This window comes from Polistes fuscatus, unplaced genomic scaffold (genome assembly GCF_010416935.1).
Source record: "Polistes fuscatus isolate 324 unplaced genomic scaffold, CU_Pfus_HIC Scaffold5, whole genome shotgun sequence".
Lineage (NCBI taxonomy): Eukaryota > Metazoa > Arthropoda > Insecta > Hymenoptera > Vespidae > Polistes > Polistes fuscatus.
Window position 1 is genome coordinate 11,347,820 of NW_025113129.1, and position 27,490 is coordinate 11,375,309.

The 27,490-nt window shown below is 35.5% G+C and overlaps 1 protein-coding gene across 3 annotated transcripts in view; it reads right to left on the reverse strand.

The window, feature by feature from the left end:
• Positions 1–27,490, reverse strand: part of LOC122522652 (toll-like receptor 6) — an 88,313-nt gene that overhangs the window by 35,787 nt on the left and 25,036 nt on the right. Inside the window, exon 2 of one of the 3 annotated variants that reach the window (XM_043643887.1) lies at positions 19,977–20,121. The exons of the other annotated variants lie outside the window; for them this stretch is intronic. The gene's annotated coding sequence lies outside the window, so the exon portion shown is untranslated. Of the gene's footprint in view, positions 1–19,976; positions 20,122–27,490 lie in introns of those variants that run through there. 3 annotated transcript variants of the gene reach the window in all.

Consider the following 27,490-nt stretch of genomic DNA (forward strand, 5'->3'; position numbering starts at 1 on the left):
GGGGATTAGGGAAAAGAAAGAGAAGAGATGCAAGGGATTTGTAGAAAGTGTCGACTCGTTGTCGTGGCCGCTTTTCCGCTTTTACTCGAGCCTTATTTAATAAGTCTCGCTAAAGTTCCTACGAAATACGTAGAAAAATAGCTGACGAAAAAAAAAAATTATAAAAAAGAAAAGAAAAATAAACGCAAGAGAAAAAGATCGATTATACGAATAAAATTAGCAGAGTTATTGGGAAATGCGATTCGTAAATTTATCGAATCTTATTTCTTCAATAATCGTAGAAAAAGTATTTTAAAGTAGTTCAAGTTAATATGAAATGTAATATTTTATAAAATCATATAATTTGTTTACGTAGGTTCGAGAAAAATTGAATTTGTCGTAAGAATTGTAATTTTGTTGAAAAATGATTTATTCCGATTCGTATTACATTTCTCTTTTTTCTTTTCTTTTATTTTTCTTTTTTTGTATATTTAATGTAATGAAACTCGAAGCTTTGTTGAAATGTAATATTTTGAACCTTTTGATTGGAAGTCTACGTAATTTGAAAATAATTTACTTAATAATTAATTTCCTTCTCCTTCTTCTTCTTCTTCTTCTTCTTCTTGTACTTGTACTTGTACTTCTACTTCTACTTCGTTATGAGAAGTTATTTACCTTCGATCAACCAAGGGCAAGGCTTAAGAATGCGTTCACAAAAGATTTCGTCGTTTAATTATCAAAGTTATTTGACTTGGTGGTACTGGTTTGTTACGTGGTAATGAATTCATTTATAGTTAAACAATTTCTCCGAGACTAATCATATCATTATAATTCATTTTATAGAAAGCACCAAAAATTTTGATATTTTGAGAAAATATTATTCATTGTACTTTTTTTTAATCGAGCTATAATTTTGAAAATTTTTTTAGTTTCACTAATTGTACAAATTTTCTTTTTTTATCATCCAACAGAGATCTTAGCAATTATTGATATTATTCTAATAATCTATTATTATTATCATTAGGTAGACATTGATTGATGTACCGTCTCGGATGGGAGAATAAGATTTTATTAAATATTCGAAAATAAATAGTTCTACGAGTAATAGACAATTATTATTAAAATGCTAATTAAATAATCAAGTTATTATTCATCCGAGTTAATTCGAAACGATAGACATCTGCCATTGTCTGAGTTTTCATATCGACAAAAGATGTATCAGATTATAACTCGTTATTCGCTAAATAGGCATACTCGTCGGTGCAAGAAGGTAATAGTGTACGATACTGTGTGTGTGTGCTTCAGTTCTGTTTTATATTTATTATTATTATTATTATTTTATTATAAAGTTGAGAGATAAAGTACGTTAGGCAGTAGCACGAGGAAGGAGGGAACAACGTTCGTTTATCGCAAAGAAATAAAAATTAATATGAGCTTGGGTACCATCCTGATGGTATAACGATTTATGAGCAGACATTTGGTAGCATAAAAAATTCAACCTGTGTGTCGCGATAAATCGGATGCCCGTCACCATTTCATTTAGACGTGTTGGTAGATGAACGAATGAACGAATGAATGAACGAACGAACGAACGAACGAACAAGTTTCCCGCGATTTCTCTTGTCCGAAAATTCGTTCTCAAATCGAAAAGCGGAGAGATTTAAAATTTCAACGGACCGACCCGCGGAGAATTTTCAACGCTTTGGAACACCTAGCATTCCCTGATACGATTCCTGGATTATTTCTACGAATGGTATTGCGAACTATTGTACTACAATTTTATGGAACGTATTTTCGAACGACTTAGAAATCATCGAAAATATTAACGCTACTCGAATATACGAGATAAATGGTCGTTCGGGATTGTATCATCGATTGTTTAACTCGTACGATAATGATGTCAAATATTTCAAATACTTCGTTATCATTTTTTAAAATTCATTGATATAACCATTGTCTTATTATTCTGCAATAATTCAATAATTATTGTATATCTCGTATTAATATATAAATCGAATGAATTTAATATTACGTAATATATAATTTTACATAAAATTAATTTGATATTTTATATACTCATATGCGATACAGACACATTATCTATTATATATCAAATAATAATTAATTTCAAAAAATATACTACAAAATAAATACCATTACCCCAAAGAAGATGGTATTTAGATTTATATCAAACTTAACTAAACTAAAGCTTTAACGTCGATATAAATCCATAATACATAAATACAAACATATACACTAGTGTCGTTCATGTTAAAGAGAAGAAGTAGTGATAATATCGGTGATATTACTCTTACGTTCTATGGCATCATAAATTCGCAGAACTATGTTAGGTACGTATGTATTATACATATATATACATACATATTAAATTATAAAATACTATGACGAACGTACTCATTGTTTTTCCCCGCTGCCTTTTTATATCTCGTATCTCGAAATTTATTATTTATTGTCGCATTCTCGTGGTTCTCTCTCCCTCTCTCTCTCTCTCTCTCTCTCTCTCTCTCTCTCTCTCGACAAGCCGACAAAAAAGCGGGTAATTACACCCACTTGTTTCGCGCAATATGATCGCGTTATTTCCCGAGTATTAGAGATCTCTAGAGAGACAGAAAAAGGAAAAAAACAGAAAGAGAGAAAGAAAGAAAGAGATGAAGAGAAAAAAGGATGGAAAGAGAGAGAGAGAGACACACAGAAAGTTGATTCGAACGTGCAGAACATTTCTCGAGCAACATTGTTATCGCGATCCCAAGTGAGTTTTCCCCCTTTAAGAAAGTTCATCGGCCGTTGAAAGCATCCCGTAGCTAGCTTTTCATGAAAACCATTTTAACGAAATGCTACGCGAAACACGAATCATTTCAACATGATTTCTTTAAATTATCTCTCTCTCTATCTTTTTCTGTGTGTGTGTGTGTGCGCGTGTGTGTCTTCCTTTTTCCCTCTTTTATTTTCTTTTCTTTTTCCTTTTTTCTCATTTAAGTGGTTATCACGTATTCACTAAGTATTTCATTATCATAATTTCGTTCGTAATTATATATATAAAGAAAAAGAAAGAAAAAAAAAGATAAAATAAAAAGTAAAATTATAAATCTAAGGAGTGGATTAATACGAGGAAAAAAATATCCCGATTTTCTTTTCTTTCCTTCTCGTGTGTTCTTTTCTTTCGTCGGGGATATTTTAAATCAAATAGAAGAGAGGAAGAGAGAGGGGATAACCGGTTGAGACGATAAATACTACCTGGAGGGGATAGGGGTAAGGAAAAGTCGGTAAAAGTTAACTTGACCTGTTCTACTACGATCGTTAGATTTTCGAAAAAAATCTTAGGGTTCTTGGTGAATGGAGAGTTAGCCGAAAGAAAAGTCGTTGCGACGAATCCCGTTTTCGTTGTTGAAGAAACGGCATTTGAGGCACCGGCAGGCGGCCTTGGAACGCACCTGCTGTTCACAATCTTTTCTCTTTTTATCTCCCTCTTTCTCTCTCTTTCTTTCTTTCTCTCTTTTTCTCTCCTTGCCTCAAACCGATTCTTTCTGTTACATAGGTTGTCCTTTCTCGGGAACAATTTCTCCGAATACAACTAACCTTGGACTTAAATATTAGCCAAAGAAATGGCAAACGCGTGGCAGCACCAGCACCAGCAGCAGCAGCAGCAGCAGCAGGGGTAAGTTTTACCTTTTTCACGCCCCTTTTTCTAACCTAAAGAAAATAAGAAAGAAAAAGAAGAGAATGTGTGAGTGAGAAAGAGAGGGTAAGAGAGAGGGAGAACTTTGGAAGGCCAAAATTGAATAGTTTCCCTTTTCGAAGTAGTTATCACTTCGTGGCGGGACTCCACCAGCTGGCGGTCGCATTAAAAACTTTGCCTTGCCATGATTTTCCAATTTCAATGGTCAGGCACGTGCGAGGCCGATTACGTTGATGGCATATCCGAAGTCCCTCCCTCCATTCTGCAGCCCCCGATCCGGCTTTTACGTCTCTTTAAACCAAATCGTTCCGTGACGTCGATTTCTCTCTCTCTCTCTCTCTCTCTCTTTCTGTTTCCCATAAAAACCACGACAATTCGTTTCATCTCTCGTATATCGTATAGTAACGAAATTCTATTAATACGATTTGCAATTTATATATCGACAAGAGTTTATTTAAAAATATGCAAAGAATAATTTTCTCACGGGATAATTTAAATATTTGCTAAATAAGAAACACATTTTTCACGCATATCATACGATATATATTTTTTTTTTTAGTCGTTACCTTTGTTTTCCAATAATTCACGTGACCCTTTACCGAACCATTTGTTTCTCGATTATTTATCAATTAGTGAAGCTTTTTATTTTACGTTGATCGCGTCTTCCGATTGGGTTTATTAATTAAACTAGATAATTATGAATGTAAGAATATGTATTTTCAAAACGTAATTCGACTGATTAATATTTGACGTTTGAAATTAATCAGTTTTGTTGAATTTTAACGAAAATCATCAGTGGTTTGATTCGAAACGTTTAACGAGTAATTTATATCTCACGCTAAACCATGATGCGTTAACAACATTATTCAACGAGTTATACGTATATACACGAGCATACTTCAATTCATTCATATTTTAATCGGCTACGAAATTGTTTTATAAATCATATTGAAAATACAAGACTAATTGTATACCGATGCTATACCACCGATGCTATTCGAATAATTTCTACGTCTTTCTCTCTCTCTCTCTCTCTCTCACTCTCTTTCTATTTAAATCGCTTTAACTTCTATATTTTGATATATTTTTGCTTTATCTTTATTTTTCATTGAAAAAAATAAAAATAAAAACAATTCATATTTCGCAATCGAGATTCTTTCGTCTGAACTCGGTTTGAACGCGATGGTGAACGATGAATGATATCAAAAACGCGATTACTAAAATACCGAAGAGTCGATTATATTTATTTTGCATATTTTCCGATTAGCTTGAATACGAATTTTGTTCTCTCTCTCTCTCACCCTCTCTCTCTCTCACCCTTTCTCTTTCTGTCTCTCTTTTATTGTTGCTGCGGAATTTCGTTTAAACTGAGCGATTATTTTGTGCGGCATCTGTTACTGACCATGTACAGAGAGAAAGAGAATGGAAATACACATAAAGAGTGGGATGGTCGGTTCGAAAAGGGGGTGGGAAAGGGAAAGGGAAAAAGGGAATCGGAGGAGGAGGAAAAGTAGAGGGACCGGTAAACGCGTACGTTTCTCTTCCGCTATAAATTATTACGAAGTGAAGTAGACGGTAACGAAAAAAAAACTAGGGGAAACATAAAAAAAAAAAAAACGAAAAGGAAAAAAAGGGCTGGGGCATAACGAGGACGAGAAAGAAATGAAATATTTGTTAGCCTCGATGTAATATAAACTTCGAAATTGCAACCTAACTCGAGAGAGAGAGAGAGAGAGAGAGAGAGAGAGAGAGAGAGAATGGTAGACGCTTTTCTTTTAAAACACTTTTTTTTCGCCCGAACTTTTTAAATACGAGAAATTGTACTAAATCGTTTTACGACAAATGAATGAATGAATCGAGTTCGACAAATCGTGTGTTTTTCTATTTTTTCTTTGTTTAAACTAAATAAATTTTAAATTACGATAAATTTATTCGAATAAGAGAAATATCAAATTGTAAAAATGGCGAATACTTTTGTCGTTCAGTAAAAAAAAAAGAAAAAAAAGAGAGGAATAAAATTGTTCGAGAATAAGAAAACTTAAAAAAAAAAAAAAAGAAATAAAGTAGAACTTAAAGTATGATTTCTCATCGAGGGAACGTTCGAAATGTTCTATTTCTTCCTACCTATATTTTTTCTCTTAAAACAAGTTGAAAAGAGGAAGCAAGTTAAGTCTTGTTAGTTTTCGGTAAACAGTTGACACTTAGATCGTGCGACTAGTTGTGGCACGTTAAGTGGACACTTGGAGCGTGAAGTAAAAGTCACGCTGTTTAAGTAGAACCCTGATCTTGAAAAGTTAACTAGAAAGAGAGAAAAAGACGTAACGAGAAGGAGAGAGAGAGAGAGAGAGAGAGAGAGAAAGACTTTTCGTTCTAAATAACATGTAGAAACTTGGAAGGATAGAACTCGTTAAAATAGTGAACTAAACGTAACACGATGTTGAACGTAGTCAAAGACAGAGATAGTTGTTTGTGTGTTGGTATGCTTTTACTCTATTTTTCTTTCCCTCACTTAAAAGGGAAATTCTAACACGGTACTTTTCTTCGTACACGATTAGACGTACTAAATTCTTCACCTAAGCGTTCGCCTTTTTTTTCGATTGGCTAGTAAATACCTGAGTATGCCGAAGCACGTGAGGCAGCTGGCCACGGTCTTCTTCACTTGGAGTTTCTTGGTCGAGCAACCTCGAAGAATGTACAGAGCAACTCGGTAGAACACGAAGAGCTTCTTCGATACAAGTTCCACGGCTCTCAATTACGTCTTTCTCTCTCTCTCTCTCTATTCCTCTCTCTCTCTCTCTTTTTTGCTCTATTTATTCGTGCGATTAATCGTAATACATTTGAATCATTCCCTAATAAGTATACCGTTCTCTCGTACAATTTGTAATTATTAATTATTTTCGAAGATTACCAACAAGATGTTAAATCCAATAGAGAATGTAGTTTTAGTTTAAAAAATGAATATAGAATTTTTTTTTTAATTGTTATTTGATCAAACGATAATATTTATAGCGCGTTCGTAAATTATTATCATTCGGCACGCACTTATAATCCGTAGGATTGATCAATAAATGAACACTTTTCAAGTATACGGATTATTATATCAAACGGAATTGCTTAGTAAACGAACATTTTTTGTTTTGTTTTTAGATACGCGCGATGAGAAATCAAATGGAATATTTATCTCTTTTTTTATATTCTTGTTTGTTTTTAATTAAGAAATGATAATTATAATTTTATTACTATTCGGGTCGAATGGAAAACTTGTCATTCATAAATTCTAATTAATCATTGGAATTACACGTTCCGATAACAAGATCGTGCTATCAGTAGCTTAACATTTTATCTCTAGCCAAAGGGAAAATCCAGTTTTTCTATTCGACCATATAGAGAGAACTTCGAACACGACTTACTATCTTTACGTCGAGAAAAAGTGGTGCATTAACGAGCGAGATAACTATCCCGATCGTACTTCACATCTATTATCTCGTTCTATTCTCCAAGTGAAGGAAGGAAGTGTGTTCTTTGCGCGAAAAACGGTTAAAAGAAAATAGACTAATAAAATTAGGACAAGAAAAAGTTCAACGCGAAAGGAAACGAAAGAGAATGAGAGATGGATACGAAGATATCGCAATTAGACGAAATTTTATTTTAACCATAAAAACCATCTTCAAATATTTTTAATATCGATCAACAATTTTTTTTTTTTTTTATATTTCTTTTCTTTTTCTTTTTTCGTCATAATCGTGACTAACGTAGTATCCCCTTTTTATCAATCAAATATTTGCCCATCGAAATATTTTATAAATCATTCTCCTTTTTTTTTTGTCAAAGAAACAATTACGGTAGAAGCCCGCGCGCGCGCGCACCGTTGCAGTTGCAGTTGCAATTGCAGTTGCCGTTGCCGGGGCCGCCGCTGCCGCTATAGTCGTCGCAACTCGTAAATGGGAATAGTTACCACCGCATCGGTGAAATTAAATCGGTCGGCGAGGTTTCGAACTGTTTAAGTACAACGCTACACGAATTGCAATTTCGAGCGACAGGCTCGCGGCGGTTGGCACGATAAATGCAACGCTACCGTCGCGTTTCTCAAAGTGGTTGTAGGTACAATCCAGGGAAATGTATCCTGGTAGTGTTTTACTTTCCTATCTCTATCTCACTCGAACATTTATACGATGCACGTTGTCCCACGTTGACTTCAATTCCTCCAGTCCGTTATTCCTCTCGTAGGAAAAAAGGGCTATCTCTTTCCCTTTCTTTCATTTCTCCTTCACATTTGTTATCTCGTACCTTTTGTCTTCCCCTTATTCATCTTTGAAAGAAAGAAATAAAGAAAGAGAAAGAGAGAATTGATAATGCTGGCCACGTACAATAAAACATCGTACGTTCTAATCTCCGTCAAGGTTACAAGTCCGAGATAATTGGTTATCTAACTCGAACGAGATGAACTTTATATTCGATACTAGGTTGAAATTATTAATCATGTTTTATGCAAAAATTCATAATTTAATATATTCCATTATAATTAAAGAGAATTTATTAATTATATAATTAATTAATATATTCCATTGTAATTAACGAGAATGTTTCCAAAATATGTGAATATAATTTTCTAAAATAACGTAAGCGAATTAATGTTATTTCTATTTTAATGTATTGAATCTGAAATTATTGGCTCGTATATTTTGAAAGATCATGTATAAATACAACGGTAAAATTTCGAATTTTCTTCCATTTTTTTTTTCGAATTCATTCGCAAAAGTGTATACGCGTATATATTTTAAACTATTCTCTCTTATATATATAGTATAGTATTTCAGAATGGAAATGGTGAGTAATTAGGATCGGAATGGAGGCTTACACTCTCATTCGCGTTCTTATTTCAAAGACAGGAACCGAGAAGGAAGAAAGGTAGCCGGTTGCATTCAGTTTGGGTGGTGAAATTCGAATGGTACTCGACGCAATTCATCAAATCCACTCTGCGAAAACTAACGACGAGAAAGAGAAAAAGGGAGAGAGGGAAGAGTTGAAAAGGGCTCACTCTCTCTTTCTCACACAAACACATACACACACACACACTCTTTCTCACTGGCATGTTGCCGATTCTGCCAAGTTGGGCCGATTGAAATTCATAAATGCCTCTCGCCTGAAAAGGGAGATCCTTCATCTGATGTGAGCCAGTCGAAAAAGGTTCGACTTGGAATAACGTCGAGAAGAAGAAGAAGAAGAAGAAAAAGAAGAAGAAGAAGAGGAGAGAAAGGAAAAGGTTCGCGAAGAAAGGATAGAAAGAAAAGGGCGTAATGCAGATTAGAATATTCTTCTTGGTATATGTAGATAAATTCGCTCGTTTTAATTAGTAAGAACTGACTCGATAGTAATAAGTAACACGATCCTCTCATCCACCCACCTCCACCACTTTAATCATCATCCTTTTCTTTCGTAAGCCGATACACGAGAAGGTCCAGGACCTTCAAGATAAGATAAAGAAAAGCAAAGCAAAGCAAAGATAGAACTAATGGCAAAAGCTAATAGCGAATAATATAAAGGGAAAAAAGGAAAAGAAAATAAAAGAAAAATAAAAAGAAAAGTTGGAGTAGCAAGGAAGGGTGATAAATAGGAAGAAGGATGGATAAATTTTCAAGGAATGGGTTTTTAGAGAAAGAAGATCATTCGGTGTAACTAACACGAAAGCTTATCGAAATTCCGTATAAGAAGGAACTAGTTGGTTCCCTACAGTTAGAAGGATAGACGTATGCTCGATATACGAGTCCTTGCTCTACGTGTACGTGAGGTGGGTGGGTGGGGGGGTGGAGGGGGGGATATCGTATAAAGGAAGATGTACGAGAAAATGTTACTCCTTTGGATCTCCGGGAGTACACATCACCTCTTGCGGCTCAAACAGAGAGAGAGAGAGAGAGAGAGACGGAAATAGCGTAGGTAAAGCTGAAGGAATGGTTGGAACGAAAAGGGAGCAGGGGAAAGGGGGAAGAGGTTTGAAGATTTCGGCGCCACTAAAATGCCAAGCGCCGACTTAGCCGCGGAGCCGGAATAGAAGGTCGTTTCGTTATCTTGGTCACGTCTCGTCTGGACCCCTGGGCGCATTTCCACGGAGGAAAAGAGATACCGAATATTTGTTACCCCGAATCTCTTGGCGATCTATAACCGTGAAAGTCAGTAGTAGTATATATATATATATATGTACTCTTACAACTATCCACCCCCCCCTCACGTATACTACTTCTCTACAACCCTAACGTGCACATTTATATATACCACGTTGTGGGGTACATTTAGAAATAGATATATATATATGTATAACACTTTGCCGTGTAACTGTAACTGTAACTCGTAGATATATCCACTCACTTGCTAGATTCATTACTATTGCATGCTTTGTTTTTTTTTCTTTTTTTTTTTTTTTTTAGATAACCGAATGGAAAGGATAGATAAAATGAAATTCGATTCGTCTTGAGCAAGGATAAAAAGGAAAATTGTTGTTAGATTGAAATTTCTATAGGAAATAAAATGTATTTGTCTTTTGCAAGGAAAAAAATAAAAGAAAAAGAGAAGGGAAGAGGAGTACTCCGGTCGAGAATAGCTTCTTTTTTCTTTTTTTTTTTTTTTTGCTTTTTCTTTGTTCTTTCCTATTTTATTTATTTCGAGACGAACAAGCTAAGTGAGCTCTTTTCTGGACAATACCGTTTTGTTACATACATCTCCAATAGGTATCGATATTAAAACACATCGATCGATATCATATCGTCCCTTCGGTTCAATCTAATTTTTCTTCTTTTCTTATTTATTTATTTATTTATTTATTTATTTATTTAATAGTAAAGAAGGTATCCAATACGATTTTTACTACGGATTCTTTCTTCCTTTATTTCATATCCTTTCTTTATTTCTTTATTTCATTCTCCAGGGACGTTCGTGATTTTCTCTTGACGTTGGAAAATGTTCTCTATTTCATTTTAAAAGTACATAGAAAAGCATAGATGCAATTTATTAAAAAAAAAAAGAAAAAACTAGCGCGTGTGTGGACTTATTTTCAAGCCGTAAATTTGAAATCGCTTTGGCCCGCGCATCGTAAATACCGGAAGGCGTGGTGTCGCTTGCGGAATTTTATTTTCGTAGTATCGTACAATCGTAAAAATTCACTCTCATCATTTTTTTTCCCAAACGCGCCGAAAGAGAAGTATAACTTTGAAAAGAAAAAAGGAGATAAAGAAAATTTCTTCGTACGATTGACCAGAGAGAATCGGTGATTGTACAATTGAACCAGTTGAAATGAGATAAACAAATATAAAAAAAAAGAAAAAAAAAAACCCAAAAAGAAAAGAAAAAGAAAAAGAAAGAGAAAGAGATAGACGAATTCAATATGGCAGAAACGTATGTATAAGCTTATCGAATCTCTCCTTCATGAAACAAACATATCGTCGTTCTTATCGTTTTCAATCGGCGGAAATTCGATACATAAATCACTAAATTACGGTAATCGAAATTTGCGCCGGGTACGGTAGGGCATTTAGCAGAACGTGCTCGAAACTAAATTGGATTCATTTCCCTCTCCCCCCCCTCCCTCCCTCCGAACAACCCCCTATATTCTACTGAAAAATCTTATCTGGCCATTGGTGATCTCAACAAATTTTTCATATCGTATATATATATCACTTCGCGAATTATACGATTTGGGGTGTGCGAGTCCGATGCACGATGCATTAACGTTATTCGAGAATGTTCGAAAAATTGTAGAAACGAGTAGAAGAAAACATGATGAAGTGTGGAGGGGGGACGATGAAATAATATATGATAAAAAGCAAAAATGAAAAAAAGATTGAAACGTTAAGAAAGGAAGGAAAGTAAAGAAGACAGAGATGAGACATCGCACGAATATTTTTCCACTTTATTTCGAATACAACCCAACGAATAACACACGTTGAACTAGGAAGAAGAGGGGGTAGCCCCACCCCCCTCCAAATCCCACCCACTCGCTCCCATTTTCGGTTTATCGTTCTTGAAATTGTAAAAGAGAGGAAAAGGCTTGCTCGGACAAATCTCTCAACTCTCAAACGAAGTTTTACTTCTCGTACGAACGATGCTTTGAGTAATTGAAAAAGTGTTTTTCAAGAATATATATATAAGTATGTATATACATACTTTCGGTTGAAAAGAGGAAGAGGAGTCAAATGTTCGGTTAGGTTCACTTTTTGTCACCTTCCTCTTTCTTCCTCATTCTCTTTTGTCTTCCTCTTTACCTTTCCGTCAGATTGAACGATTTATGGTTAGCTCGGCCAACAATAAAAATCGTTGACCGACCTTGTTCTATCGGGTTAACTTAGTTTCCTTTCACAAAATTCGTTATCGCCATAACAGACATTTCTTTTTCTCTGTTTTTTCTTTACCAACTTTCTCGACCTTTCTTAATTTTTTCTTTCGTCTTCTTCTTCTTTTTGTTTTTACATTTTTTTTACTCGAACAACAACGTGTTTACGTATCCGTAGTCGCGATTTATTACGCGAGGAAAAGTCGCACGATTGCATCGTAGATTATGTTCTCTGGAGAACTTCCTCTTTCTCTCTCTCTCTTTATCGATTATTTTTTTTTCTTTTTCTTCTTCTTCTTCTTCTTTGAAATAGAACTGAATCGGCTAGGACGACTTACAAGCATAGGTATCCGAGAAAAACCGAGATGAAGGAACGTGCTTCTTTTCAGGAGGCGGACGAAAAACAAAATGAACAAGAAAAAATGGTGGGATGTGGAGACGAAGTAGAAGAAGAAGATGAAGGGGTTGAGGAGGAGGAGGAGGAGATGGATAAAGAGAAACCATACGGAAAGGTCCATGGATGTCGTCTTCCGATCCGAGTAGTTACGTGCCGTCGAGTTGTCACGAACCCGTAGCTGATTGAGCAAAGTGCGCTTAATGACCTGCTACGTGATCTAAATCCATCGAAGCGCAGAACTGACCGAACTATAACCAGAGGGGGAAGTCAAGTACAGGGAAGATCCACGAGGATGTATTTAGAAGAATTTGCGGAAGTGAAACGATACGACGAAATGTTTCAATCGAAAGCACCGAGAGAAAAAACGAAAACAAGAAACGAAAAACAAAAACAAAAAATAAGGCGAATGTTATTTTTCTAATAATCAATGTTTGGAAAATAATTTCATTGATTTTTCGACGCCATTCCGAATGGATTTTCATTCGTCGTTCTAAATGTTCGTTTCAATAATAAAAAAAAAAAGAAATATATGCTGATCCAATTTGAAACGGGAAGTAAACAATTTGTCCAAACGATTTAGTTTCGTATTGAAACGTAAATTTTCCCAAAAAAGAAAAAATAAAAGGAAAAAAAGGGATTTGATTTATGGGAACATTTTTAGGCATTTTAACCATGAGCCATTGTAAGAAAGGAATCTTCAACATTTAAGGATAAACTTATTGTATAAGCGTCCCTGTTAAACAGCATGGGGTTTTGGGTTAACGATTAGTCACCGATTATCCTCATTTTGATAAATGAGTGTCGCCAATTGTCAATTGTTACGATTGTAACTTCTTTACAATGATTTGTAATTGATATCTTATTCAAAAGTTTAATCCTTGTATAACCGATTTTCCATGGAAAAAGAAAAGAATAATAAAAAGGAACACATTTCTAAAGGATTACGTAGAACGAATTTATGTTAGGTGTTAAGAAACACGTTCGTGTTAGGAAGACAACAAAAAAGAAGAAGAAGAAAAAAAAGAAGAAAAGAAAGAAACGTAAAAAAAGAACGATCATCGACCGTGACCCTAATTTGTGTTTCACGCGTATAAACTAAACCCCTATAAACTCGGACGAATGGGATAGAAAAAAAGTGTGTGTAACAAATTCTTAGCTCAATTTTAGATTCGACAGAACGGAATAGGGAGGGCGGAACGGGGCGGGGGAATAATTTTGGTCCGTGGAAAAAAGAAACAAATGATCCAGGTGTTAATAATAAAGTAATTTACTAATAGTCCATATTTTTCGAGAGAATCCTTTTGAGTTGTTCTCGAAACTCAGCGCGCCCGTTACGAAAAGGTAGAACCTAACTTTGGTCCAGATAGATCTAACAGATCACGAAGAAAGAAAAAAAGCTAGAAAGAAAGAAAACTAGAAAGAAAGAGAGAGAGAGAAAGATCTAAACGATTAAACTCGTTCTCGACACACGCGCATTCCGCGACGCCTGCTGAATCGAAAAGCAGCCAACAGCAGCCAACTGCAGCAGCAGCAGCAGAAGCAGCAATAGCAACACAACATTGAAGGTTGTTGCAAGAGACGTCTCCTCCCAACTTCGACTCGAGGCGAACGAGTATCGGTGGATCAGCGGGATAAGAAAGAGCAACAGAGAGAGAGATAAAGACAGATAATTCTCTCTCACACACACTCATGCACGTCGGATAGCAATTCTCGTGCGATGAGCGACGATTTAACGCGCCGGTGCATCTTAAGCTTGGCTCCTACTGCATCTCTCCTTCATCTCCTTTTCCTTCCTACCTTCCTTCCTTGGATCGTTTATTTTTCTCTCATTTCCTATCCTCTGCTACCACTACCAATCCTTTTCTTTCCTTTTTTTTTTTTCTTTTCTCGATCCCCTTTCTACAAGACGTTCTCGTACGGCCAAGAGCGTCAAGATCGTTTAGGCGAGAAGATATAACGAGAGGACGCGTCGACGGGCCAAACACTCACGCACATGCACGTATAAACGACGCGTATGTATATGTACGTATGTAGATATTTATATGTATATGGATCGAGTCGAGTCTTCGAACTCGTTTCGTAAGAAGAAGAAGAAGAAGGAGGAGAACGAGAAGAATAATAAGAATAAGGCGTAAGGAAAATGAAACGAAAGTGATTGAAGACACCGAATATGTTATAACTCGAAGAAGGGTGGAAAGATGAATCTTTTTAGCTGATGGAATAAGTACCATCGAAGACGACTCTGCCAGAGCAGCAATTTGTTTTAAAGTAGGAAGAGAGGAGGATGGAAAATGAGGAAAATATGGAAAAGGAATAGGAAAAGAAATAGAGGGAGTTGTATGTAGTTGGTTGGTTGGTTGGTTGGTTCACGTTGGTAGCGAGCAAAACTTATAATGGAATCATCTTTCTGGACCAACCTTACCTAAGAAAGCTGTGCATCTGCCAAGAGATACACACACACATACACATATACGTGTACAGAATGAGTGCGAGAGAGAGAGAGAGAACACCATAGAAAACTAGTTCTCGGTAATTCCTCCTTTGATAGGGACCGCAGTCTAACATGCACGTTGCCTCTTACACATACTTATGCATACACGTACACACTTTAATACGCTAACCATACACAAGGGATCTTCTTCGACGTTAACGCGTTGTCGAAGACCAGACCTCCCGAGAATGTGCTCGGCTACTATTTCTTCCAAAGGAAACGTTCACTTTATATCCTTAGATCGTACAAAGATTTTCTAACGATTTTCTTATTCTTATTCTTTATTTTCTTATTCGTACACGTTAAAACGAACTTTTCATGCAATTTTCGTTCTTTTGTGTAATATTCGATAGTTGAGAATACAAAGATTTAGATCGAGATATATAGATAGATTTAATTTTCATTATTTTCATTAACTGTCTATCGTTGAATTTTTAATAAATATTTAAAAGTATACGTAAGACTATTAATGATATTATTTAAAAACTTAATAACTTAATAATGTGGAATATCTTTGAGAACTATTTCAAATTCTATCCGAAAACGATTAATATCAACAGTTCAAAATAATCTCATAGATTAATTTGTAAATAATAATTAAATTTCCAGTTATATCCCCGTTCATGTCATTTTAAATTTATTATAACGAATGGTATATTAAAATAGTATACATAATAATGTATTGATCATTGTACACAAAACAGATAAAAAAAGATAGAAAGAAATAATGGAGAAAGATAATGTACAAGAAGAGAAACGTGGATGCAAATTTTATGAGCAAACAAAGAGCAAACGAGAAACTAACAATGTGTTTACCTCTCTCCCCCACCCCCCCCTCTCTCTCTCTCGAGAAAATCGATCGATCGGTCGCATATATTGACAGTGTTCTCGGTTGCTCATTCCCTTGTTTGGTACTACGACGACAACGAAGAGGAGGAGGAAAGCAGGAGGAAGAGGAGGAGCAGGAGGAGAAGGAAAAGGACGACGACGACGACGACGACGACGACGACGTACCTCGAACTCGTTATTAAAACACTTGCTAAGTACCTGGATAAGACGAGAAATTCTTAACGAGTAGAAAGCTCGACGTCGATCCTCCTGATTAACGTAAGTTCTTCTTAAAACCTAATCATGGTTGAAACTTTCGTCTTTCGTCTTTTCGTTATTAACATAAGATGAGAGATCATTATCGTAGATAGCAGATCTTCATTAATTATTTTTTATATCCTCCTAACGTATATTTCACATTTTTTTTTATTTTTTATTTTTTTTTTTTTTTCTGTTTTCTTTTTTTTTTTTGTAATTATTCTCTCTAAAACGAAAAGAAAAAAAATGATCAAACATCAAAATCCTACAAAGGATCAACGTCGTTGGCCAATCTTTTTATTGATTATCATAAAAAAGTAACGTCGATGTTTAAAAACCACACTTGGTGATGACTTTCGAAGGAATCTTTTATTTTCAAATTCCTATCTCATTTGTTGCTGCAAACTAATGTTAATAATAACAAATATGTATTAAAGAACTTACGAAATAAAAAGAAAGAAGGGTCTCGAAAATAAAGAATAACCGTTGAACGACCTATTCGAAGGCACTCGAACGCGAAAGCGTATTAATAAAAAACGAATTAGAAAGAAAAAAAAAATAAGAAAAAAAAAAAGAAAAGAAAAGAAAAAGGAAGGAAGAATGAAAAGGAAAGAAAATCTGGGCACGGAGGTTTTCGAAAAAGTTCTCATCCGCACGCACGCCTTCCTAATCCGTCGTCGAGTGTTCTCTCACTAAAGTGTTAGCTGTCGACTTTTTAAAACTCCTCTCTCTCTCTCTCTCTCTCTTTCCTTTTCTTTTTCTTCCCTCTCAACACAACACACCCACGTATATTACTCCTAGCACCCACACACTAAAGTTCGCCATTTACACTGACAAACACGTTTCGCGAAATAGGATATAATATTATACAAGCTGCACACGACTACTAGGACACGTTTTATAAGCATGAAACGACATTAGACACGACGCTAATAAAAAAAAAAAAGCAAAAAAAAAGAAGCAAAAAAAAAAAAGAAGAATGAACGACCGACCGAGTGAATGAATATCTTTCGAGACTTTTTGATCGGCACGATGAGATAGATCGTTTCCCTCCTAAGTATAGAAAGGTAAGTTAAAGTAAGGTAGACACACGCACAATGGCATGGTATAGAGAGAAACGCATAAACGATCGATCGGATACGCACGTCCGCGAAGAAGGCGAAAGGCCTAACTCCACTAACACATTTACTTATCTCGTTCATCTATTCGTCCCCCCTTGTACAAGCCCCCACCTCTTTCTTTTCTTCACGCGCATATATATGTATGTGTGTATATATTATAAACATATACAAGTATAGAACTCGGACACGATCCATTAGATGCAAACGACGGCTCGAAAGGAATCGCACTCGAGCGTAAACTCGACACAATCCCGGTTACGAGGTAACTTCGGATTAGCACAATGCCTCACCCTCTATCTATCTCTCTCTCTCTATCTCTCTATCTCTCTTACTCTTACTCGCTTAGGGAAGGTTTCGATCGAGCTTTGAAAATAGAAGAAGAGACACGTTCGAGAGAAGTGGTAGTGAAGAAGAAGAGGAGAAGGAGAAGGAGGAGGAAAGATGGGACAGAAGAGGCCACAAAGTAAGGGTAAGGCTTAAAGGCACCAAAAAGAGACCTGGGGAGGAGAGGAAATGAAAAAAGAAAAAAAAAAGAAGTAATAGAAGGGAAGGGACAGATTCTGGCGGTTCATCCAGCAAAAGAATGAAGAAGAGAAAGGTGGAACCCTATTGAGCGAGTCCATGGGTTTACGCGAGACCACCATTATTTCCTTCGTACACCCTGACCCATTATTATCCTCCCGGGCGTGAGGCTGCGGAGTGAGCATCTGCCTTCTCTCCTTTTCCATTTTATTCTTTTCTGTCTTTTATTTCTTTCTTTCTTTTCTTTTTTTTTTCTTTTCTTTTTATTTTTTTTAATCTTTTCTTTTTTCATTTTTATATAATTTTTTTTCCCCTTCAGATTTTATCTTCCTTACGTATCTATCACGGGTAGACAAATTTGCTATCGTTCCGTTTCCTCCGATGAATATGTATACCCACGTATATAAGCGTGTGTACGTGTGTGCGCGTATCTGTACGGCATATCGTTTTTGTAACTCGTCCAAGTAATTTCGATGCGAAAGCATTTTTGTGTTACGTTCGATTCCGGGACGTACTAAAGCAAAGTGTCATAAGCACCCCCTTCCCCTCTACGTCATTCTCACCACCATTCCAGACAGTCCACCGGTGTTCGATGCACAAAAATCAAACGAAAAAGAAAAAAAGTGTTCATTCCGTATGTGTGTGTGTGCGTGCTCGTATGCGTGTGTTTGAATGCATTATATGGAGTCGTTAGTCGTTATATCTACGCGTACGCAATTTTATGTTTCTTTTTTTTTTCTGCTGTTCTGATTTTTTTTTCTTTTTTTTTTTAGGTTCATCTATATCCTCTTCGCTACTACTAGATTACCCTTTGCTACCATTTCCACATCTCTTCTTTCTCTACCTTTCTATCTATCTATCTCACTTTACTGGCAGATTTATTATCTCACGCTCGCGATATGTCGCTCGGAATACGAAGATGATAAGAAGGATTATGATATTCGGGAAAATATATATCTCCGATGTCAAAATATCGTGGATGACATTCGAATTTACGTATTCTTGTAATTTATTTTACTATACCGCGCAAAAATAGTTCGAAACTTACTTTTAATTAGTTAGATATACCGTTTTTATTCGTCTCACTGTTAATAGACGTAATCCTAACAAGATATACCATCATAACGAGTTATCTATTAATCTAATACCATTTATTAACAACTCGATGTAACCACGAAACCTATTCGTTGACATGATACTTACTGAAAAAAATCAACAAAGTAATCATTCTTTCTCGATAAATACCAATGGATGAAGTGAAAATAAGGAAATTACTAAAATCACAGAACAGTATTCCAACCTGTGGTCGTCATCATATCACGATTAATATACCAAAAATTCGCGTAACCATCTCTGAATATCGAATGATTCAAATTGAATTAAATCTAGAGAATAAATTACAAATATTATATAATCGATAAGAGTTCTCCATTTTTAATCGATACAATAACGAAATTAAATTCAATATATTGTTATAATAAAATACGTATCAGTTATCTGTACACTCTCATGTATGTTGAATTGAGTTGAGAATCAAATCAGATATGAGATATTTTTTTCCATATCTCTTTCCCCTTCTCTCTCCCTCTCTCTCTCTCTATCTCTTTATATTCACACACTCGATCACACCGAAATCCATAATATCGTCTACGTTCGAAGAGAAAACTCTGTGAATAAGGAGAAGTCATTCCCCTGAAGAGAATCAGTGAAAAAGATCGAACGCATATCTCTGCCTATGCAAATGGGTAAGAAAGAAAGAGCGAGAAAGAGAGATCAACCCATAAGAGTGTACATGCATATAAGTGCAACAGAGAGAGAGAGAGATAGCGATAGAAACACGTTGAACGTTGGAGACAGTGCCCGAAGCCGGTCTTTGCCCGTTCATCCGCACAAAATATCGACGATGGCAAGCGGTATAGAACGAACAGAGTACGAGACTGTATCCGTGTGTGTGTGTGTGTGTGTAAAAGAGAGAAAGAGCGAGGGAACGGAATGAAAGTGAGAAAGAGATAGAAGACGAGGTGGAAGCAGGGAACGAAAAAAGGAAATGTCACTTCCTCGAGGACCGTACAGGGCCCTCGTTCACGCTCGATCGCCGATTGTGAACGCGGACGCGGTCAACCAGGGAGGGTTGTCCCTCCCGATAAGAAGGGAAAGAGGGAGAACCCAAAGAATGAAAGAGAGAGAGAGAGGGACTGTCAACGGATAGAACGCGTTTATTGCTGACCCGCGATTCGCAATCTCGTAACACGCGAAACGAAGTTTCGACTATCTTCCCTTTCATCCTCTTCCCCCTCCCAATCCCCCCTGTCCACCGTCCCTATATCCTCCTTTTCTTCTCCCTTCTTCTTAACCTCCTTTTCTTTCCATCGCTTTTCTCTCTTTCGATCAATGTTTCTATCTTTTTCTTTCTCCCCCTTACTCGTAGCGGAGAAAGCAGTTTTCTCGAAGGGCCAATCGCGTCCAACTTCAACGGAATAATTTTCTCGATTTTCGTCCCCCACGTTTCTGGAAGAATAAAAGAAAAGTAAGAAAGAAAGAAAGAAAGAAGGAAGGAAAGAAGAGATAGAAGAAAGAAAAACTCTTTTCGACGTTAAGTCAGGGGGTAGAGGGAGGGAGTGGGTAAAAAGCATATTCTTCGGCGGAGAAATTAAAGTTTTTGTTTGGGAAAGGTCGAGGGTCAGTATTGTAGTAGTGGTGGTAAATTTCGTAACGCAATGTTGAATATTTCAACTTACTTTCTCGTTACCTTTCCATCTCTCTCTCTCTCTCTCTCTCTCTTTTCCTATCTCTTCTTCGTCTTTACGTTCTTCGAGGAAGTGGAAAATAGAAAATTAGCGAAGAAAACGGAAAACGTTCGCGTAAACAAAAGAGGAGGGAGAAAATCGGGACGCGCGAGCGCTTGCTTGGCTTTTACCCGAAAGGGGGTGGGAGAGGGTGGTAGCGAGAATGGGCAAGTATTTTTCACGCAGAAGAAAAAGAATGGAAAAAAAAAAAACGGAAAGAGAAAAAAAACGACGAAGAAGAAGAAGGGTAAAGAACGGGGGTTAAAAAGAAAGATTAAAAGGTCGGAGGTCGACACGTTTTGGCGAAACCTCTTCCCATCCACGAGTTTCTACCCGCTTTTTTTTTCTTCCCACAAATTAGACTTTTTTCCTTTCTCTCTCTCTTTCTTTCTTTCTTCTTCCTTCCTTCATTTCTTCCTTTTTTATTTCTTTCTTTATTTCTTGAATTCACTCGACCGCTTTCTACCACCCACCAACCACCACCCCAACCCTACTCGTCTAATATTTTACCAACATTTTACATTCTAACCGATTTTATTTACGGCAAACGATTTTCTACTCTTTCTTCCTTTCCTTTTTCACTCGTTCCTCTCTCTCTCTCTCTCGTCCTTCATTTTACCTTTTATTTTTCTTTTCATCCTCCTTTTCCTAAACGAGTACCGCCGACGCGCCACTCCTTGCGCAATTATCGCGAGCTATTAATTATTGCGGCATTCAGCGTTGTGTAGTTTGCTAGCGCGCTAGCCCCGATATAAAAGCCCATTATGTTTCATAACTGCTGTATAGAACACGAAATTTAAGGAAATCATGCTTCAAGAGGGACGTATATTTTCTTCTTACGCTTTTTTCTTTTTTTTTTCTTTCTTTCTTATTTGTTTCCTCCTTGTTATTCTCTATTTTTTATTAGAATTATTAACAATCCTTTCAAATGCTTCTCGGAAAATCGTTGAGATTTTGTTTCTTTCGACGAATAATTATAATATTTTAAATATTTTTTTCATAATTTTTTAGATAGAGGTATATATTCGTCTTTTTTTTTTTAAATTTATATTTCTATTATTATCTCGAATTTAGAAGAATATTCTTTCTTTTTTTTTTCTTTTTTTTTTCAGAAAGATACTACATTTTAAAATAATATGTCTTTTTCAAACTTTTAGAATCGTTCTTTTAACAGATATTTCTTTTTTAAAATATGTATATTTATTATCTCAAATTTTCTACAAATTTATTATCGTCCAAACAAGAAAACATCGTGTATTATTATTTACATGGAACATTTTTTACAAGACGATAAGTGGTTCCATACACCTACTTACTTCTACTTTACATCGCATTAAAAATAACTTAGAAAAACATGCTCCCGTGCAATAAGTAACAATGCATGTAAGTACTAACGTATATACATAGATGTGCTTATAGAAGAAATAGAAGAAGAAAGAAGGAAAATGTCGCAAACCACGAGAAATTTAAAAGTATTTCTTTCCAGCTATGTAGTTTCTTATGTTTGTTTTTAACTCACACGTTAGCTATGACATATACATATATATATGTAAAAGTATTACATAATATACTTATAATATATACTTTATATATCAATCATTCGTCGAATATAGAACCTTTAACGTTCTTTACGTGTTTATCGATTTCAAGAAACTCAACCGTTACATAATTCAAGCTTATAGTAGTAATAATTGATTCGCTACTTGGCTTCATTCCTTCTGCATAGCAATGTCGTTTTACAATGAGATCGCAAAGATATGCGAAACTTTTGCAGTCGATAACGTCAATTTAATTGAAATCGAGAGGAACGTGAAAGAGAGAGAGAGAGAGAGAGAGGGATAGAATATAACTATAGGGGTCGTTCTCGTAATACACGCCGTAGGATATTGCAAATTGAAACGCTTAGTAGAACAATATTTGAATTTCTCTTGTGAAACAAGAGAAGCGACTCTAACTGATTATTAATTAAAACCAGCAGCGAAGTCTCTTTCTGCTCTTTCACGCCAGTCGTTTCATTTAAAATTCATGTTAACGACATTAGTTTTCTTTTCTCAATCCCCGACGGCCATTCCCTGGTAGTATCTCATTTCTCTTTCACGTTTATTCTCTCTCTCTCTCTCTCACTCTCTCTCTCTCTCTTTCTATCTTTTTCTCGAGCCTCTTGTAACTTTGACAAAAGTTAGGAAAGTAAAGGTACGATGAATAGAGAGATTCGAACAACTTCTTCTTCCCCCATTTCCTGGTCTCACTTTTCCTTATTACTATGACTATGACAACGACGACGATGATGATGATGATGGTGATGATGATTATAGTGATGATGATGATGATGATGGTGATGATCACGTATATTGTCGAAAAGTTATTCGAAATTAGAACGATCGTTAGATTTACACTACCAGCCAAAAGTTTCCTATTTCTACGTATATTTCAAAGCAACTCAGGATATTTGTAAGAAACAAAATTAACGTTCTTGGATTTATTCGAATATATTTCAAACTTTGTAGTATTTTGTTTGTAATCAATGATTACTGCAATTTATAATTTTTTCGAGTAATTTTAATATAAATATTTGTCGAAAAATTGTCAATGATGTTTGACCTATAGGAAAAAATCATTGTTTCTAAACTGTATAAATTGTAGAAAATCATTATAGACGTAATAAGGTATTGGAATCTCTTGAAACGTAATTCAACTTGTTAATAATGTTTGATTGTTAATCATTATAAATCGTTTGATCGTCGTCAAACGATTTTCAAACTTTTAATCGATAGCGTGTTGTGTCTACGGTTAAAATCCTTTTTGGCATAAGATTTATTACTATATATAAATAATACATATATATATATAAAGTACCTATATCCCATCAGTGTTTCAATTAAAAGTAACACCGATGAAATCTGCACCAAGTTGAAGATCCATCCCGTGGTGGTGGGTTGAATTTAGTTGAGAGAGTTCGTTGGCACGATGCTTTGTAACGAAGAAGTAGAAGAAGAAGAAGTAGAAGAAGAAGAAGAAGAAGGAGGAAATTACCGTAGATCGTAGTAGACGAGGTGACAAAGATAGAAAAGAGAGACAAGAAGAAGGGGTAGAATCAGTGGAATGACGAGTTTTAATTAAAAGTGAAACGGGATTTGATCGATCGTTGTGAAACTCGTCGTATCGTGATAGGACAACCTGTAATCTTAAATTAAGGTAAAAAGAGGAAAGAAAGAACGAAAAAAAAAAAGAGAAGGGGACAGGTGTCGACAGGAACAGAGAGGATGAGGAGGGTGAGGGTGAGGGTGAGGGTGAGGAAGAGGAGAAGGGGAAGGACTCGATACGTCATTAAAAAGTATCCCTGTTTGGGCAAAGACACGCACGTGTCTCACCGAGTGGAACGAATGGAATGGAAATTACACAGTAGATTTAATAAAGCCAACATCAAGAGAAAGAAACAGAGAAACAGAGAAAAATAGAGGACCCTGCGTAATTTTGTTCGTGGGCTTAGTGACTCTAATGACAGGTCCGTCTACTATATTTCCTCGTAACGTTCTAAAAACACGTCAGAGAATAAGCATCGCGTTAGAATTCTACTTCTCTGCCCTTTTTTTTTCCTTTTTTTTATATTATATTCATTTTTATTTTTGTTCTTTCCATTTATCTCGTCTTTTTTTTTAACATCCGTTCGTTCGTTCGTTCGTTTCGCTTCGTCCGTTTCGCTTCGTCCGCTCGAATTTCCGTAAAAATGAAAAAGAAAGAAAATTATATATTTTTTGTACTCATTCCTCGACAAGCCTCATCGTTTTCAACCAAAATTTATCTTTTCCTAACGAAATCTGTGCGAGTTCGTTCGTACGCTCGTTTGCTACGTTTTTAAATTTTCAACGATTAAAAAATGATTGTTCTCTACCATCTCTCTTTCTTCTCCTATTCTGTTTACTTTTTTTCGTTACTTTACCGTTTAAAATTCGAAACCCCTCCCCGCCCACACCTATCTCTCATCTTTTTATTTCCCCGTTCATCGTATCGTTCTCTCTCGAATCTTTCGTATAACAAAAGAAACATGATTGTATGCGAATGTAATGATAATAATCGACGAAAAGACGTAATAAAAGAGATATACGACAATCTGTTGTAAAGAAAAAAAAAAGAAAAAGAAGAAGAAGAGGACACCCATGGGTACCATAGACTCTATAACAAATTCGTGACAAGAGTTTCTTCTTCGTATACTCTTTTATATCTCCGTTCTCCATTAAATTCTAATCGATGCTCTCCGGTATCTTTATGGTGTTACGTTATGGCATATATATATATATATATATATATATATATATATATATATATACCCTTACTCTGCAAAAGTTTGCCGATCTTTTCCCACGTTGAAATATAGAAATTTCTATACTTCCTTCCTATATCCCATACAACAATACATATTTGGTTTCTTGTTAGTCGTTCATTGTTAATCTTCGAAAACGTGCACGTTATGATACACCAAAAGAAATCCCCCCCCGTCTCTCTCTCTCTCTCTCTCTCTCTCTCTCTCTTTTCGGTCTGATTTTGTGCAGTCCTGCTTTTTTGGTTAAAAGGTGGAGAGATGACACGAGCTGCTGCTTTTTTTCTTTCGTTCTTTTTCATCTTCCCTCTCTTTTACTCTTTCTCTTTCTTTCTTTCTTTCTTTTTCTATTTTCTTTCTCTGTCTTTTTCTCGTTCATCTATCCAACATATAGATCCTTCTCACGCTTGCGTTAGTTTCAATGGAAATAGAGAATTCCACTTTCCCGTTTGCTCTTTTCAAAGGTGCCGAGGGTAAGCTCGACATTTTGGTGACAGGTAAAAAGCCAGAAAGAGAGACAGAAAGAAAAAAAAAGAGAGAGAGAGAGAAAAGGCTAAGAAGGAAGCTGCCCACGCGGAAAGAGAACGTCGACGGACCAAATCCCGACATTCCTTTTCAGTAGAATAAGAGAAAGAGAAAGAGAGAGAGAGACGAATAGACAGACAAACGGAAAGGAAAAGACTTTTCTCTCGTTGAAATCGAAGGGGAAAAGAGAAATAAGAGGAAAACGAAATCGATCGAGGGTGAATCGTCTTCCTGTTCGTGGTTTTATACGCATGTATATATATATATGTGTGTGTAATACAATAATAATAATACTAATGCTTGAATATTTATTATACAAATTTTATCCGAATCGCAAATGTGGAATATTGTAAAAGTTTTTGATAATAATTAACACGCGACAATTTGTTTATATTGTAAAAACGTACCGACATATAATTTGAAATCATTTCACGTTAGAGTTATTTTTCTATAACTACGATTCGGCTTTGTTTTTATTCCCCATTTGATTTATCCATATATCGAAAAAGAAAAAGTAAATTTATTTATACGTGTGTAATAAATATTTTATTCGAATTCGATAAAAAATAAGTTTGTATAAAGTATTGGACGAAAAAGATAAAAAAAACTCTGACACGCGTTACTGAGAGATTTAAAAAGAAGTTCTTCGTTACAAAATATAAATAAAATTAAACAATCTATTATCTAACTAAAAATATACGGTTCATCTATTAATGCTTAAAAGTAATTCGCATCTGTTTAGTTATTTCATTGAAAACTCATAATATTTTTGTCCAATTCAGATGAGATTTAACATTTAACGTATTTTAATAGTATGACATCGTGTTTCAAAAGAATTAATATATATGGAAGATTATGATTGAAAGAGGTAAAGATTCTGAGAAAAAGTTTCATCATAAAAACTATATATATCTATATATCGCCTAAAGGATTGAAGATATACTATATTATATTATATTAATTATTTATATATTAAATAATTAATCCTAATGATAAATCGATCGAGGGTGAATCGTCTTCCTGTTCGTGGTTTTATACGCATGTATATATATGTATGTGTGTAGTACAATAATAATAATACTAATGCTTGTGAATATTTATAATACAAATTTCATCCGAATCGCAAATGTGGAATATTGTAAAAGTTTTTGATAATAATTAACACGCGACAATTTGTTTATATTGTAAAAACGTGCCGACATATAATTTGAAATCATTTCACGTTAGTGATTTTTCTATAACTACGATTAGACTTTGTTTTTATTCCCCATTTGATTTATCCATATATCGAAAAAGAAAAAGCAAATTTATTTATACGTGTGTAATAAATATTTTATTCGAATTCGATAAAAAATAAGTTTGTATAGAGTATTGGACGAAAAAGATAAAAAAAACTCTGACACGCGTTACTGAGAGATTTAAAGAAGTTCTTCGTTACAAAATATAAATAAAATGAAACAATTTATTATCTAACTAAAAATATACGGTTCATCTATTAATGCTTAAAAGTAATTCGCATCTGTTTAGTTATTTCATTGAAAATTCATAATATTTTTGTCCAATTCAGATGAGATTTAACATTTAACGTATTTTAATAGTATGACATCATGTTTCAAAAGTATTAATATATATGGAAGATTATGATTGAAAGAGGTAAAGATTCTGAGAAAAAGTTTCATCATAAAAACTATATATATCTATATATCGCCTAAAGGATTGAAGATATCGTTCTCGTTCACATTCAGCCGGTCATTTATGCGATCGGTTAGCCCAACCTCTTTTGCTTGGTCACTTATACATGACGCCTTCTCGTGCATCGCGACAGATCATGATGGATGATGAATTGTAGCGCGATTATCGATACCGCTTGAGTTGCTCTCATGAATTATGCACGAGCTGCGTGTTCAAAGGAGGAAGGGGTGGTACGGGTGGTGGTTTCAGATGGAAGGAATTCTACCAGGAAAGGTGCTGATGCTGGTGCTGGTGCTGGTGATGTTGATGGTAGGTAGTGATGGTGGAAGTGGAAGTAAAAAAAGAAAAAAAAGTATATGGGACTCCTCTCTCTCTCTCTCTCTCCCTCTCTTTCTCGTGCGGCTCTCGTTACGCGTGTTCTCCTACAAAGACTTGTGAACTCGTTGTCTTTCTCCCTTTTTTTCCCCTTTTTTCCTCCCCCCTCTTACTCGTTCATCTTTCGATATACTTTCACGTAACCGGGATCGAGAACTCCTATTACGTCGAAAGACGGCTG